We start from the raw sequence: 15,229 nt of genomic DNA on the forward strand, positions 1-15,229 counted from the left end.
GTCCGACAGTGTCAAGAACCGAACTGGAACGCTTCTCTCCTCTGTCGCAAAGCCGGAACTCAGCACTAAGCGCGGCCATTGCACCACTGGCAGGAGCCCCCAGAATCCGCATTGCTGCACCCCCGCATCACGGCACCTCGCCACTTCCCAGTGCGCACTGCAGACTCCAGGTGCGGGGCGTTCCGCCGATCAGGCAATGCAACCCTCCATGCGGAGAAATCGCCCACGACCGAGCCCCTGCAGCAAAACCTCGCGTGATGAAAATCCATCCACTAGATTCTGGAGCACCTCAATTTCACTGGAAATTCCCAACAAGATAGCCTTCAGCCGTTTCACCTCATCTTTCTCCCGCACAGTGACACAGCGCACTGGGGTGATACACTCCCTTCCCCGCCATCTTCCTTCTCTTCAGGATTTATTTCAAAGACACCACTTTATTGTAGAATTTTGGCTTAAGGATATAGCAATATTCAAAGCAAATATCAACAATCTCATCATGCAAAACAGGATACTGACAACACTGTAATCAATGAATAGATTATTGAAAATATAAGGGAAAGTTTAATTCACTTATGAGGAAGAGAGTAAGACATGATAGAAAATAATGGTGAGGTTAATAATATTTTTTAAATTGCCAATATGTCACCACTAAAAAGAACCAAGTAACAGTGACCTTAAGTGGTACAGTATCATTCATGAACAGTTATTATTGTTGGTTTTGTGACAGATTAGGATGCTGTGAATCAGCATTTAAATTAAAGCCTGGCAGGAATTTCTGCCTCTATCACCTTTGTATTTTTGTAGAAATATAAGTCTCAAAATGCAGGCTACAGCTGTCCCTCCAAAGAAAAAAAGAAAGAAACAAAAATCAGCAAAATAAAAGAACATGAAACATGAGAAGAAAGGTGAGGAAACAATAAAGGGCAGGATCTGGGTTAAGATGTTTAATCAGTCACCAGGGTGACCAAATGGACTCAGGAAAGTTAAAGGAGGAGGAAAGCACATTCACACAGAGAAGACAGAAACACACACATTGTTACAGAAACTGACACAGTGGAAGAATATTCGGAATCAAAGTCCATTGACTGGGAAATAAGTGTGCACATGAGTAGTGGACAGTACACATCCTTGTCTTCACTCCTCACACGTGAGTAGTGGACACGTGAGTAGTGGACAGTGAACATCCTTGTCTTCACTCCTCACACTTCAGCAGTACCATTCTCTGGAGGCCCGGGCTGCTTGGCCCTGCTCCTGTGACAGTGTCTGTGTGCTGCTGCATTCTATTAGGACATTCAGACTTTGTGAAGAAAAACTCAGAAAACATGATAAGACACCATAGATGTGATCAATCAACTGGAATTTTATAGAAAAACTTTATTGTTAAAGCCAACATTGAATCCCCTTTCCTGCCAAGATCTCTTTCTTTCTCTCTCTCTCTCTCTCTCTCTCTCTCTCTCTCTCTCTCTCTCTCTCTCTCTCTCTCTCTCTCTCTCTCTCTCTCTCTCTCTCTCTCACACACACACACACACACACACACACACACACACACATTAAATAGGAACAAATATCAAGCCTGATCTTTCCACCCAACTTGCCCTTTTTATTGCAGAACATTTCATCAAGAATGAACAGAACATCAGGACTCATGGGCTTCCTTCTCCTGGGTTTCCCTGGCCCATGCAGCCTTCAGCTCCTACAAGCTGTGGCTCTCGCTGCAGCCTGCCTAGCTGCCCTGGTGGGGAATGGCCTCACCATCACCATCACCTCCCTGGACTTGGGCCTCCATTTGCCCATGTACTTCTTCCTGAGGAATATCTGCCTCATTTCTACTGTGGTGCCCCAAGCTGTCACCAACTCTGTCACCCACTGCCACTCCATCTCATTCCTCGGCTGTGTGGCCCAGGTCTTCCTGGTGCCTTTCTCTGCAGTTGCAGAGCTGAGTCTCCTCACAGTGATGTCCATGGACCGCTATGCTGCCATCTGCCATCCCCTGCACTATGAAGCCATCATGAGCAGGGACACCTGTGAGCAGATGGTCACTCTGTCCTGGCTCAGCAGTGGCTTTGTATGTGCCATGCACACTGTAGCACTTTTTCCTTTTCTTACTGTGGAAACCGTCAAATTCAGCAGTTCTTCTGAAACATTCCGCAGCTGTTGGCTATTTCTTGCTCCCAGAACTTGACTGCAGAAGTCATGCTGATCTTCATAAATGCCATCCTGGACACTGGCTGCTTTGCCTGCATCGTTGTCTCCTACATCTTCATCTTCTCCACTGTCAGGCAGATCCCGTCCACAGCAGGGAGGGCCAAAGCCTACTCCACCTGGCTCCCCCACCTGGCAGTGGTAGTGCTTCTCCTCTCCACTGCCTTCACTGCTTACCTGAAGCCTCTCCTAGGGTCCTCCTCCTCCACTCACCTGGTGCTCTCTGTGGTCTATGTTGTGCTGCCCCCATCCCTCAACCCCGTCATCTACAGCCTGAGGAACAAGGCCATGAAGGCAGGATTGGAGAAGCTGGTCACCAGGAAGCTCCTGACAAAGCAGCACATCCTCCTGTTCCTCCATGGATGGAGCAAATCCCTCTCCATGTTTGTGCATGTCCCGGGCTGCTCTAAGCTGGCCTGTTCTTGTCTCAGAGTTCCTGCAACCTTGGTGCTGATCGTGATCCAACTGGAGTGAAAGACACTGACGGGTTATCACTGAAGGGGGGCCTGGTCTGACACACTGCAGTCCAGGAGAACTGCCAGGAGGGTACTGGGGGTCTGCCCCTCTTCCCATCATGCTCTCTTGTCTTCTGCTTCTTGGATGAAATCATATATCTTGGGTTCAGATATTTTCAAGTTAGTTGTTTAAATGTCTTACTCAACTAATGCTGTGGACTCTCTGGTGTCACTGATTGAAAGCCAAAGAGGAAACGTGCCCTGGGTGACCTCAAAGTCTCCTGGTAAATGGGCAGGAAGTCTGGACCTCCCTCACATGGTAGGACACTCTTGATGCTGTTGTTTTGTATCTTTGCCTTTGTAGCAATTGTTTCCTGAGTCATTTCTTGTACCTTAAGATGCAAAACAACACCTAGTAAAGAAAGTATCCCTCCAGCTAAAGAGCATATGTTAAATACCAATTGAGCAGGAGGCAGGTGTGACCTGGAGTCGTGTTTTTCACACACAGGCAGCTTTCCCACCAGTATAGGGGCATGTGCACTGGCAATGCCCCCTGGTCACAACAGTACACAATTTTGTGTTGTGGTAAATTAGAAGAATTTCTTTAAAAATTTTTGTGCAAATGTAATGGCTATATTAAAACAATTCAATTTTCTTAACACTTTGAAAATATACTTATTTTATTCCATTAACCACTGCTTGGAACTACCAAGTGACATCGTTAAGTATGTGCTCATTAATATCTCTCTTTCATCACTGAACGTTCATATCTTTCCATTTACCTGCAGGGAAAATATGCTTCAAATCAAGCTGAGTTACTCCCAGCTCCTACCTGCCAAGAGAGAGATGGGAGGGGGAGAAGGGGGGTGCATGGGGAGAGACAGAAAGAGAGAGAGAGAGAAAGAGAGAGAGATAGAGATTATAACTGACCTTCTTCATTTTCTGTCTGATGACTTAAGATAAATAACGATGTGCGGCAACAAAATTCTTCAAGGAAACATATTCATAAGTGTTCATTGGAGAAGAAGGGAAGATTGAAGCATGCCTTGTTTTACCTTTTATTATCTTAAGATATCATGTTATCTTTTTGCTTTTATTATCTTATCAACATTCTATTTTTACATAAAACTACCATATGTTGTAGCAGACTTGCTGCTGAGTACCTACATAAAGGAAATGACATGAGGGTGCAGAAGGAGGTCAGCAGGACCACTGTCCTGCAGCTCCATTCAGGGCATCCTAGAAATGGATGCCAGAGTGTCCACCAAACACTTCAGAAATGGGCAGGCCAAGGAGGTGCAGCTTCCAATTCCAACATCCAGGAAAGTTGAGGAATGAGGATAGAAGATACAAGGCCAGCCTGGGAAACCTAGTAAGACCTTGAGTCACAATTAAAAATGCAAAGATTGGGGGCCTGTTGCACAGCTCAGTGGAGAGTGCACTCAAGTTCAGTCCTCAGTGTCACCAAATGTATGATGAGTGGATGACAGTGCTGGTACATTTATATACAGAATAAAACTGAGCCTCAGAAAGACAAGAATCTGCAGTCTGTGGCAGCATGGGTGAAGCTGGAGGTCACTGTGCTTGGTGAAGTAGGCAGACCCAGACAAGCGAGCGCTGCCCAGCACCCTCACACTTGGAACAAAAACAGCTGCTTCACTGAGTGCAGAACTGCAGAGTGGTCAGCAAAGGATGGAGAGTGGGGTGGGAGGAAGGAGGGTGGCCCAGGGTGGTCAGTGGGTGCAGTTACACAGGAGCAAAGATCTGCCCTGCTAATCTGCAGCGACTATCGATGACAGCGCTGGAGGGTCTATTTCTAAAACCTGGAAGAAAGATTTTGGAAGTTTTCACTATAAACAAATGGCAAATGTTTCAGGAATAGATGTGTCCATCCTGATTAAACATTATGCAATGTTAAGGAATGCACACATCACATGGTGCCTCAGAATATGTACAATGTCCTTTTAATGTATCAACCAAAGTAAATTTAATTCAACTACACAAAATAGCAGAATATTGTTTACTTTGACTTTGGGTGGTGCTATAGGCCACTTTTAACCACTATTATCAGTCACTCATATCCTTGGTGCAGAAAGAAAGTTAAACATAGATGGAGAACTTCATTGTCTTTAGATCTGTAGTAGGTCAGTGCAGGCGCGGTTTGCCATTACTGGACTCATTTCAGGCTTCACATTGCACCTCAGATGTTGGTTCATTATCATATGTACAGCTGCTCATGCTCATCGTGAATCATATTCAATGCTGCTGAACACAGTGTGTGTTAACACACCCTAGTATCTCTCTGTGACCGTCTTCAGCACTCGATGCTTTGCTCACTCGGTGTCACATGGAAGCCAATGAGGACCCGAGGGTCTGTTTTCTTTCCCTCCTGCTGCCTCCTCACTTTGTCCCTCTGGAGATGCCACAGGTTGCTCTAAGCTTCGGTGCTCAGGTCAGTTCTGATTCACTGCAGCCTCGGTCCCAGGGTTTGTAGGGCTGGCCCCTTCCTGTAGCCATGCACCATGTCCCTGGGCACCTGGTCACTCACCAAGGGGCAGCACGGACCTCAGGTTACTCAGTCAGCACATCTTACCAGTGTTGTGCATAGGGGTGAGCTAGTGAGCTATAGAGTCTGAAAACCCTTTAACCCTAGCAGATTTTCCAGATGAGACGTACATAAGATCATAGTTTAGGCTTTCAATTTCATAGTTTAGAAAATCCCATGGAAATCCTATCATTACTTTGAGACATACATTTATTGCATTTTGGAAGCCAACAATAAGTATGCACGGTTGTGAAATTCCCTACGAAGACACACGGTGTATGAATAAAATGTATCAAATGATGATGCATTTTATACCAAATAAGAGAAACTATGTAATTTAAGGTATTAAACCTTAATATATATTACATTAATATATATATTACATTACATCATGTTTCCATTATGCTTATTCAAGACACAGCATTACACTTTAAGCTTCCATGTGGGGGCTGGAGTTGTGGCTCAGCCGCAGAGTTCTCGCCTAGCACATGCGAGGCCCTGGGTTTGATCATCAGCACCACATAAAAATAAATAAACTAAAAATTTTTTTTTAAAAAAAGCTTCCATGTGTTACCCTAGTTTAATTACACAGAACATGTGGATCCTAAGTATAGCATCTTGTTTGAGTTGTTTAAGTTTAGGACGATAAATTGAATATAAAGCATATACTTTTTATCTTCAATATTTTACAAGGAGAAAACTGTGAGTTACATACAAAATAAGCTTTTGATCAATGTAGACTTCATATCTTTTAAATAATATGAAGAAAGAACTAAAGTTGAGCTCCAGCCTGCTCCCCACTAAAGTTGAGGAAAATATGCTTCCTCCTTACTAACCATTTCCTACACAGTGTCAGCTGCAAGTGGGTACCCATTGGCACCACTAGTGTGGCCCATCCTGGCCAGAGCTGGCCTCATGCTGCATGGTCCAAGACATCTCTTCCTATCTCCTGTTTCTAAATATCTGAAAAATCTCTGCCAAATAACCTATAATAAATTGCATTTATAATACATTGCACATAATACTAATTCCTTCTCAAGCAATCCATTCCATGACACCATTGTGAAACTTTAAATTTCCTTGCAGCTAAATACTGATTTTGATGTAGACTATAATGTTCATATAAAGTCCACTCATGAACCTATAGGTACAATAACAAAATCTTGATTTTTATGTTGACATTTTTTCCCATATTGCAAATTTCTCTTTTAAGTGACTGAAACTTTATTTTAGTTTTTGGAAATCATTTTTTAATATTAATGCATGTTATAATTTCCCTACCTACACAATGCCTAGGATGTAAAGATTGCAGCAAATATGTTGATCATATAAATGACGATGAGCATGTGTATCCTGAATTCAAAGGATTCAGAATTTGTTTACCCAGAAAATTTGAAGAAAAGAAGAATTCCTATCCTTGAATATTCTCAAACCTGCATCAACAAAGTCCCTTGTAACCCACTGACAAGCATGAGGAGCTGCCCCTCCCCAGAGGAAAGTGCACACCCTGATGATGAACAGAAGGGGGCGTGAGCTTGGCATTGGCCTAGACTCTCTTGGTGTCTAAATCTCCACTAAGTAAGTTTCTAAGCAGTGGCTTGAGACTGCACAGGTTGCTTGATTTTATAGGGGTCACCATTTACTCTTGGCCTTTCATTTTACCCAGAGGTCCAAGTGACAAACTCATGCCCCAGTGTTTAGAAACAAGCAAGCCCAGTGTCTCTATAAATCTTATATCAATAATTCAAGTGCCGGGAAGGGGCCCTCAGCAAATGATGTTAGTCACCCCTCAACTGTCATTGACTGGGGACCTACTGCTGTGCAGACACTGCAGCTGAAGCCACCGTTGCATTGAATAGATTTATGCAGATTCTTCTCTGGGTGTTCTGTGTGGTTTTAACTAATGTCTTCCCATATAATCTCCCTGAGCAGAAAAGAAAAACTAAAGAAAAATAGGAGCTCCTGCAGCACTCCTGTGAAAAGCATGGTCCCAGGGAGCAGGGGAAGGTGAGGCCCTGTGCTGAGTGCCCACGCCCCTATAGTGGTGGTGTCTCTCTACAGGACTGGTCTTCAGCAGGCTGGCTTTCTGTGCACCAGTGATCAGGGCTCTATTTTCACATATAGCCCAGTCATTAACTATATATTCCATTTGACACTTATGTTTATATTTTCAAACAGTAAAATAAATTTGGAAAAATCAAATATTTAAAATGACAGCATTTTATACACTTAAAGAATGTGCAATTATATTAAATATTACCTTTGCAAAAATACATGAAAATTAAAGGACTAATGGAAATTAAGTGGAAAAAAATATTGTGTGTAACCAAAGAGTAGAGATAAAAGTTCATAGAAGAAAACTACAAAATTGTTCAGGCTAAGATTTTTAAAAAGTAAACTATATTTTTACTGAAAAAAATCCATCTGGTGCAACAACAGATTAAAACAGGAGAAAAAGCAACTGAAGATAATGACTGACAGCCAGAAGTATCCCATCTCCTAAGTCCATGGCTCCAGTCCAGTGGTGATAGAGCTTCATCAAATGATTTTCCTTCAAAAATTACAGGCACTAGATGTGTTTTTGCACATGACAGTACATTGGAAAGCTTTCTTCACACATTAAATGTGACTATAGAATCCTGATATCCCAATGAGACCAGATGACATCCAATATATAAAAGTATACAGGGAAGAAACTCACTTACGAGCATCAGTAGAATATTTTACCAAACTTCTAAATAAAGTGAGGGATCCACAATGACTCATATACAGATAAATGACTACACACACACACACACACACACACACACACACACACACACACACCAGCAAACTGGAGATTAATCTGCAAAAAGAAGAGGTGGCTGAATATAGAGTCCAATACAATGTGTACCTAGGATTCTAGGACAGTGCCTGTCTTCCACATGCCCAGCTTCCCAGGACTGGAACAGTAATCTCTCTTCACCCTGAGGATGAGATCACAGGAATTACTAAGGGCAAAGACTGAGAGGGGTACAATCTCAATTGAACTTCCAGCTTCTTTGAACATATATGTATGAATTCCAGAAAAAAAAAGACATTTAGATATTGCATCCAGAAGATGTGTTGCAGGAAGTTGTGGGAACAACAGTGAGCAGAATCAAAGCTCAGACTACAATCTCCATGTGGGTTTATCTCAGGTTAACATCTTCATATTCACTTGCTTTACCAGCTACACACCACAATGACCATTCTTTATATTCAACAATGCACAAGTAAAATTCTTATGTGGAATTAAATTTTTTTTAAAAATGAAAGATGCTGGGTTTGTCTTGTGCTTATCAAATACCATCTACATTGCTGATACTTTTGATTCATTTCCATATTATAATTAAACACAAATAATGCTCTGTTTTGAATGTCTTTTGAGTATTTCCTTTAAGGTTTTATGTGCTAGAGGAAGGTCCCCAGTTTAACACTATGGTTGGTGTTTACCCTAAAGCATTAAAGTCAGCATACTGTACTGATAGATGCATACCCATGTTCTTAGTAGCACAATTCATAATAGCCAAACTATTCAAACAATGCAGATGTCTGTCCTTGAATGAATGGATACAGAATATGTGGTAATACACATTTTTTATTCAGTCATAAAGAAGCATGAAATTATGTCATTTGCAGAAAAATAAATGGAGCTTGAGAAAATTAGATGGAGAAAAATAAGCCAAACACATAAAGTCCAAAGTCATATATATGATCTCAGATGTGAAAGCTACAAAGGACAAAAATGTGTGTGGGGTGGACCTCAGAAAAATCACAGGGAGACAGTAGAGTATAGGAAAGTGTTTAGTGGAGAGAGGAGGAGAGGGGAAAGTAGAAAAGTGGGGAGTGATGGGGGCATATTATATTGTTGTATGTGCACATGTATGAATATGAACAATGAGTTTCATTATTTACCACTATAATGCACCAATAAAAAATATGGAACAAGAACAGTCCTGAGGTGATGAGGCCTTGAAAGATTCCACACAAGAGCAGCACCATCTGAGAGACTAGTGTGGCTCTGATAGGACTAGATCCGTTCCTGTCAGACCAAGTTGTTGTAAAGTGTGACCAATGACTTCCTCCCTGTCCTCATGCCTCCTGGCTCACATGGTGCCCCTTCTTCACATGGCCAGTTCTCTTTTTGATTCTCCATTGTTTTACTATATTCAATGGTGGTACCATGATGTTTGCACTTCCCAGCCATCAAAATGGTCAAATATTCTTCTTTCTTTAGACATTACACAAAATTAGGTTTTCTCTTATGGAATACAAACACCAGGAAAACCCTCCTTTAGCCAAAATTATAGGAAGTCAGCAAGATCGTGGGTTAGGCAGTAACAAACCATCAATCCCCATGAAAATATTGAAAATCTATAGATTGCTAGTCTTTTGAGAACTATAGTCATTCTTCAATGACCCATATGAACTCTCTGGATGTCCAATCAACAAAAACTCACATCCAGTTAGTAGGGAAATTTGTAAAGTCTTTTCATATTCTTTTTTCCTTTTAAATCTTTATCACATTTATACATCATAACATACAAGAGAAAGTAGTCCTATTCTCAATTTCCTCCCTTGGGATGGAGGGAAAGGGACAGAATTTGATGCAGTCTGTCCTATCTGTAGGACATCATAAGAGCTATTTCCGTATTACTTGACTCAGATTTTAAAGAGCAATAGCAGCAAAATTGTTTCCCAAAGTTGGAAATTGCCAATTTCTGTGGCAGGCACCATGGGAATGAAAGATCAAAGGAGAGAGACCTGCAGATATGTTGGGGCAAGATATTTTAGGCCAAGGAATATAAAAGAGCATTCAGTAACTATGAAAAAGAATAGATAAGAATCACAGGAAAGTGAATACATATAAAAGCATCCATGACCTTGGGAGGATTGTGGGGAGACACATGCACAGGGAAGGGAAGACACAAGCTGAGTAAAGATGCCTCACAGTGAGCCTTCAGATCAATGAGGTTTCTAGCACACATAGAACCAGCCTTAAATGGCAGAATATAGTTGATGTCTTATAAAAAAGCCCCCTTGTCAATAAAAGATCATATGACACACAAAGAAACAGGGAAATGTGTCTAGTTAAAGGAACAATACAAATCTACAAATACTAAACACACCAACTCCAGATTTACTAGACAATGATTTAATATCCATTGCTTTAAATACATTCAAAAAGCTAAAGGAAAATACTAAGAAAGCAAAAGAGAAAAATTATACCTGGAAAAAGTGAAAGTACCAACAATTATATAGAAATTGTAAAGTAAAGGAAATGGAAAAATTCTGAAGCCACAAGTCAGAAATGAATTGAAAATGTACTTAAATGTTCAATATCAAACTCAAACTCACCAAAAGAAGAATCAAGAAACTGGAAGACAGTTAATTTGAAATTATTAAGTCTAACAAAAAGAAAATGAAAAAAGTAAATATTCTTAGAAACTTACAAGATGATATCAGATTGTAGAGAAAGATTTGAGACCTTCTGTAAAAACATACAAAAACTATACATACTTAAATAAATATATATGTAAATACATCTGCAAATCCAAGACGCTCAATGTACTCCAAGTAAAATAAATCCAAAGAGATGAAGACCAAACATCATTATTATCAAAGTGTCTAAAGCAAAGGCAAAAAAATATTAAAAGGCACAAGATAAAAGCAACTCATCACATGAAACTAATCCTCTAGAATATTACTGATAAGTCTCTCAGTAGAAACTTTGCATGCTAGAGAACAGTGGTTTGATATATTTAGCATTGGGAAAGAGAAACTAACAGCTGAGAATTTTATATATGGCAAAACTACTCTTTAAAATAAGAGAGAAATAATGATATTCCAGAAACAATAAAAAGTAAGCAAGTTAATTAGCACTATACATGTCCCACAAGAAATGGTTAAATTAAAATAAAAATGACAATAGACAGTGATATGTACTCATATAAAAATAAAGTTCTCTGATAAAGGAAAATATAAAAGCTATTAATATTGTTATTTCAGTTGATTTCTCCACATTTAACTTTTCTTACAGTTTAGAACCAAATGATTTTAGGTTTGTTATTTGGGAGATAACATATTAATATATAATTTGTGACATTGTTAATGCAGTAAGGTGAAATCTAAGAAAGTAGAAATTTTGTGCATGATCAAAATTAAGTTTGTGACTTTTTAAAACAGAGTGTTATGAAGCAAGATTAACTTAGGTTGATAGATATTATTCCCAAGCTAACCAGACACTCACACACTCACACACAACATGTATTTATATTACTTAATAAAAAGGAGAAGTGAACCAAAATATGTCACTACAAATAATAATCAAACTCAAAGGACATCAATAAAGAAATAAATAAAAATGAAAGAGCTCAAAGACACATAGAAAACAACAAGTGACAAGAAGAAGTCCTCTGTCATTAACATCATTAAATATAATTGGATTAGGTTTTCCAATCAAAGTACACACATCAGTAAATTGAATTTTTAAATTTTTTTGGTCCTGAAGATTGAACACAGGGTCACTTAACCACTGAGCCACATTTCCAGCCCTATTAGAGACAGGGTCTCAACGAGTTGCTTAGTGCCTCACTTTTGCTGAAGCTAGTTTTGATCTTGAGATCCTCCTGTCTCTATCAAACAGCTAGAATTACAGATGAGTGTTACTGCACTTGGTGAGCAAATTGGATTTTAAAAATCATACAACCTTTTACTGTCTCTTAGAGTAGCAACTCAGATTTTAGTAAACACAAAGGCCAAAATAAGAAAGATAAAGAAATACATTCCATTTAAAAAGCAACTGAAAGATACTTGGGTGCTATAAAAATATCAGAATGCAAATTAATTCAAAGTCAAAAGCTTAAAAATACAATGGCCGTTACATAATGATAAAAGGTCATGCACATGTGGGATTAAAAATCATGAGCACATATTCACCACACATCAGAGCTTCATAATAATTTGAGAAAAATGGCAGAAAGGAAAGGGAGAGACAGCTGTGAACTCATATTCATATACTTCAAAACCCAACTGAATTTAACTAGAAGCTACAACAGGAAACAGATAGGAATATAGAAAACTAAAACAGCACCACATACAACCTGGACCTAACAGACCTCTCTATAGAAACCCACCCAGTGATAGGGAAGGGATAAACTTGAAATACGCATTGCAACTACATAGCAATGACAGAAGAAAAATGATAAATACATAAATGTGTGTAAATTAACATTGTCTCATGAGAAAACAGGCAGTTAAAGAAGAAATTGCCATCACTATCAGCAAATTTCTGTATAAAAATGAAAATAAAAGCACAACACACAAAAAATGAAAGGATGCCAGGAGACCTATGGGAAAAGGAGATTTGTATTTGAATATACTCAGATTCAAAAAAGAAAGACTTCACAGCAGTCAATTAACTTTACACATTGAAGACATAGAACAAGCAAAACAAATTAGACACAAACTTAGGAAAGAATGGAGTAATAGAGATTGAAAACAAATAAAGAAAAACTAAATTGAAAATCACAAAGAAAAATCAATGCTCAGCAAAACAGCAAGACTTTGTTTCAACTTAAAATGAAAATTAAAGACCTGGGGGTGGAGCTCAGAGATAAAGTGCCCGGGCTCAATACCCGGTATCATAAAAAGAACTTTAACAAAACTCTTACACAATAAAAGACAGAAAGTGTATCCTAACTCTTTGTTTGAGACTAGCATTACTTTATTCCAAGCCAAAGGAAAAAATATTAAACACAAAACAGATATCCCAGGTGAGTATTTTTGAAATCGTACTCCTTGGTACTGATCCAAAAGAAGTAAAATCAGCATACTACAGTGAAACAGGCTCATCAATGTTTATAACAGAACAATTCACTCTGACCAGTCATGGTCTAGCTCAGAAGCCTGTCAGTAGATGATGGATTAAGAAAATACAGTACAAACACACAATGGGGTTTGACTCAGCCATAAAGAGGAATGACATCATGGCCCTTTCAGGTAAATGGATGGAACTAGTGAACATCATGCTAAGTGAAGAAGACAGACTCAGAAATCAAGGGTTGAGTGCTTTCCCTCATGCGTGGAAGAGCAGAATTAGAAAAAAATTTAGGAATCCCATCAACAAAGCAGGAAAATCAGTGAAATAGAGGAAAGGGGCTGAGGAAAAGGGAAGAAGGATGGGAAAGGAGAAAAATGGTGGAATGAATTTATCAAATTGTCCTGTCTACATATAAGAGTATATCAGTGAATTCTACATTTATGGGTATCTATGAAGATCAATTTAAAAGATACATATATAGAAGGAGCCTCAGAAGAGGAGATGAAGGGGAATGAGGGAGGGAGGAAAGGAGGGAAAAAGGAGGCACTGGGGACTGGATTAGAGTAAATTATGTTCCATGCATGTATGACTGTGTCATAATAAACCCCAACATAGGAATAACTAAATTGTACTCATAAAACTTTGAAGTATGCTTAATAATATGCTTCATTGTTTAAAAGCACATGGAAAGTGTTACACAGCATAAATAACTGGCACTTATCCCTAAATTCAAGAGTTTCAATGCCCATACACAAACATAATCTATCATGTCACAATACATGCAAGCAGGAACAAGGGAGAAAAAGCACTGATGATCCTCTCCCCTGGTGGAGAAGAGGCACTCTGTAAAACTCATTATATGTTTCATGATAGGCTATTAAAATGGAAATTGAAGAAAATGGGAATCCACTTTAGGGAAACAATGGAAACAGGGAAAGAATTTGAATAGCAGGAATAATAAGAAGGATACTACCTCTGAACAGTCAGAGTCTTACAGTAAATCTCAAAGCAAAGACAATGACCAATGATGAATGTCTGAAAGTTTCCTTCTAATATTAGAACAAGAAAAATTTCCTACTTTCTCTACTTTCATTTAATGAAGAACCGTATGTCACAGCCAGAATAATGAACTAAATAAAAATAAATAAAAGACATCTAACAAAATAACTGACAAAATTATCTTAATTTACCAATAGCATGATCTTATCTGTTTAAAAAAAATCATGAAGTTTTCCCAATAAACTGCTATAATTAATATATGAGTGCAGCTAAGATGCAGAATACAGAACCATAGAAATAAGACAGTGATGTCTATAACATAACCATGAGCAATTGGAAGAGATAAAGAAAACAATTCCATTGGTAGTAGCAACAAAAAGAATAAACACCATTGTCTTTTGCTCTGATTTCCTTCCAAAATGGATTTGAGGTCTCTCTCTTGACAGTGGCCAGAGGCCAAGGTGGGCACTCCCTGGAGGAGCTTTGACTGGGGAACATCAGGTTCAGGTGTGTCAGACAGAGGACAGAGAAGGAAGTGAAAGCCCAGCACACTGAGATACCAAGATGACGTCGAATAGAGTGCATCACCCCCGTGTACCGAGTCACTGTGCAGGTGAATAACAAGTTAGAACAACCAAAATCTATCTTGTTAGGAATTTCCAGCAAAATTGGAGTGTACCAAAACCTAGAGGAAAGATTTCCATCACCGAGGACTGGTTACTGGGTCTCAAACCCAGAGATCCAGGCTGATTGATCTGCGACATGCCCCGCGGCTAGAGATGGTGGGGCGCTGAGATGCGGCCAGCAACGCAGAGAGAAATGAAATGGTGCTGCAGATTCTGTGGAGTCCTGCCAGCTGTGCCCTCACTGAGCTCCGGGCTGAGTTCAGGGTTTGAGACAGGGGAAGGAAGCGTTCCAGTTATGTCCCCCACACTGGACAGTCCATCAAGGAAGTCAGCGGCCACCATCTTGGAGAGCTGACATCACCATCGCCAGTTTCCGACAGATTGCAGCAATAGAACAGGTGTGTGTTATTCAGCCCATCATCCATACAGCAGGGAATTCACATAAAATCTCCCCCTGGCTTTCTGGGGGAGGGATTATCAGAACGAGCCTGAATAGAGTTGTAGGGAAAGGTAAAGGCACCTGACCTCCAACTCCCCTTCCCATCAGTGGCGAAAACGA

At 39.7% G+C, this 15,229-nt stretch overlaps 2 pseudogenes; both read left to right on the plus strand.

The window, feature by feature from the left end:
* Positions 1 to 1,645: 1,645 nt before the first annotated feature.
* LOC144372626 (olfactory receptor 14A16-like) lies at positions 1,646 to 2,676 on the plus strand (annotated as a pseudogene).
* A 10,499-nt stretch (positions 2,677 to 13,175) lies between these two features.
* LOC144372630 (olfactory receptor 2W3-like) overlaps positions 13,176 to 15,229 on the plus strand; it is a 30,939-nt pseudogene continuing 28,885 nt past the window's right edge.

Source organism: Ictidomys tridecemlineatus, unplaced genomic scaffold (assembly GCF_052094955.1).
Source record: "Ictidomys tridecemlineatus isolate mIctTri1 unplaced genomic scaffold, mIctTri1.hap1 Scaffold_138, whole genome shotgun sequence".
In the NCBI taxonomy this organism is placed as follows: domain Eukaryota; kingdom Metazoa; phylum Chordata; class Mammalia; order Rodentia; family Sciuridae; genus Ictidomys; species Ictidomys tridecemlineatus.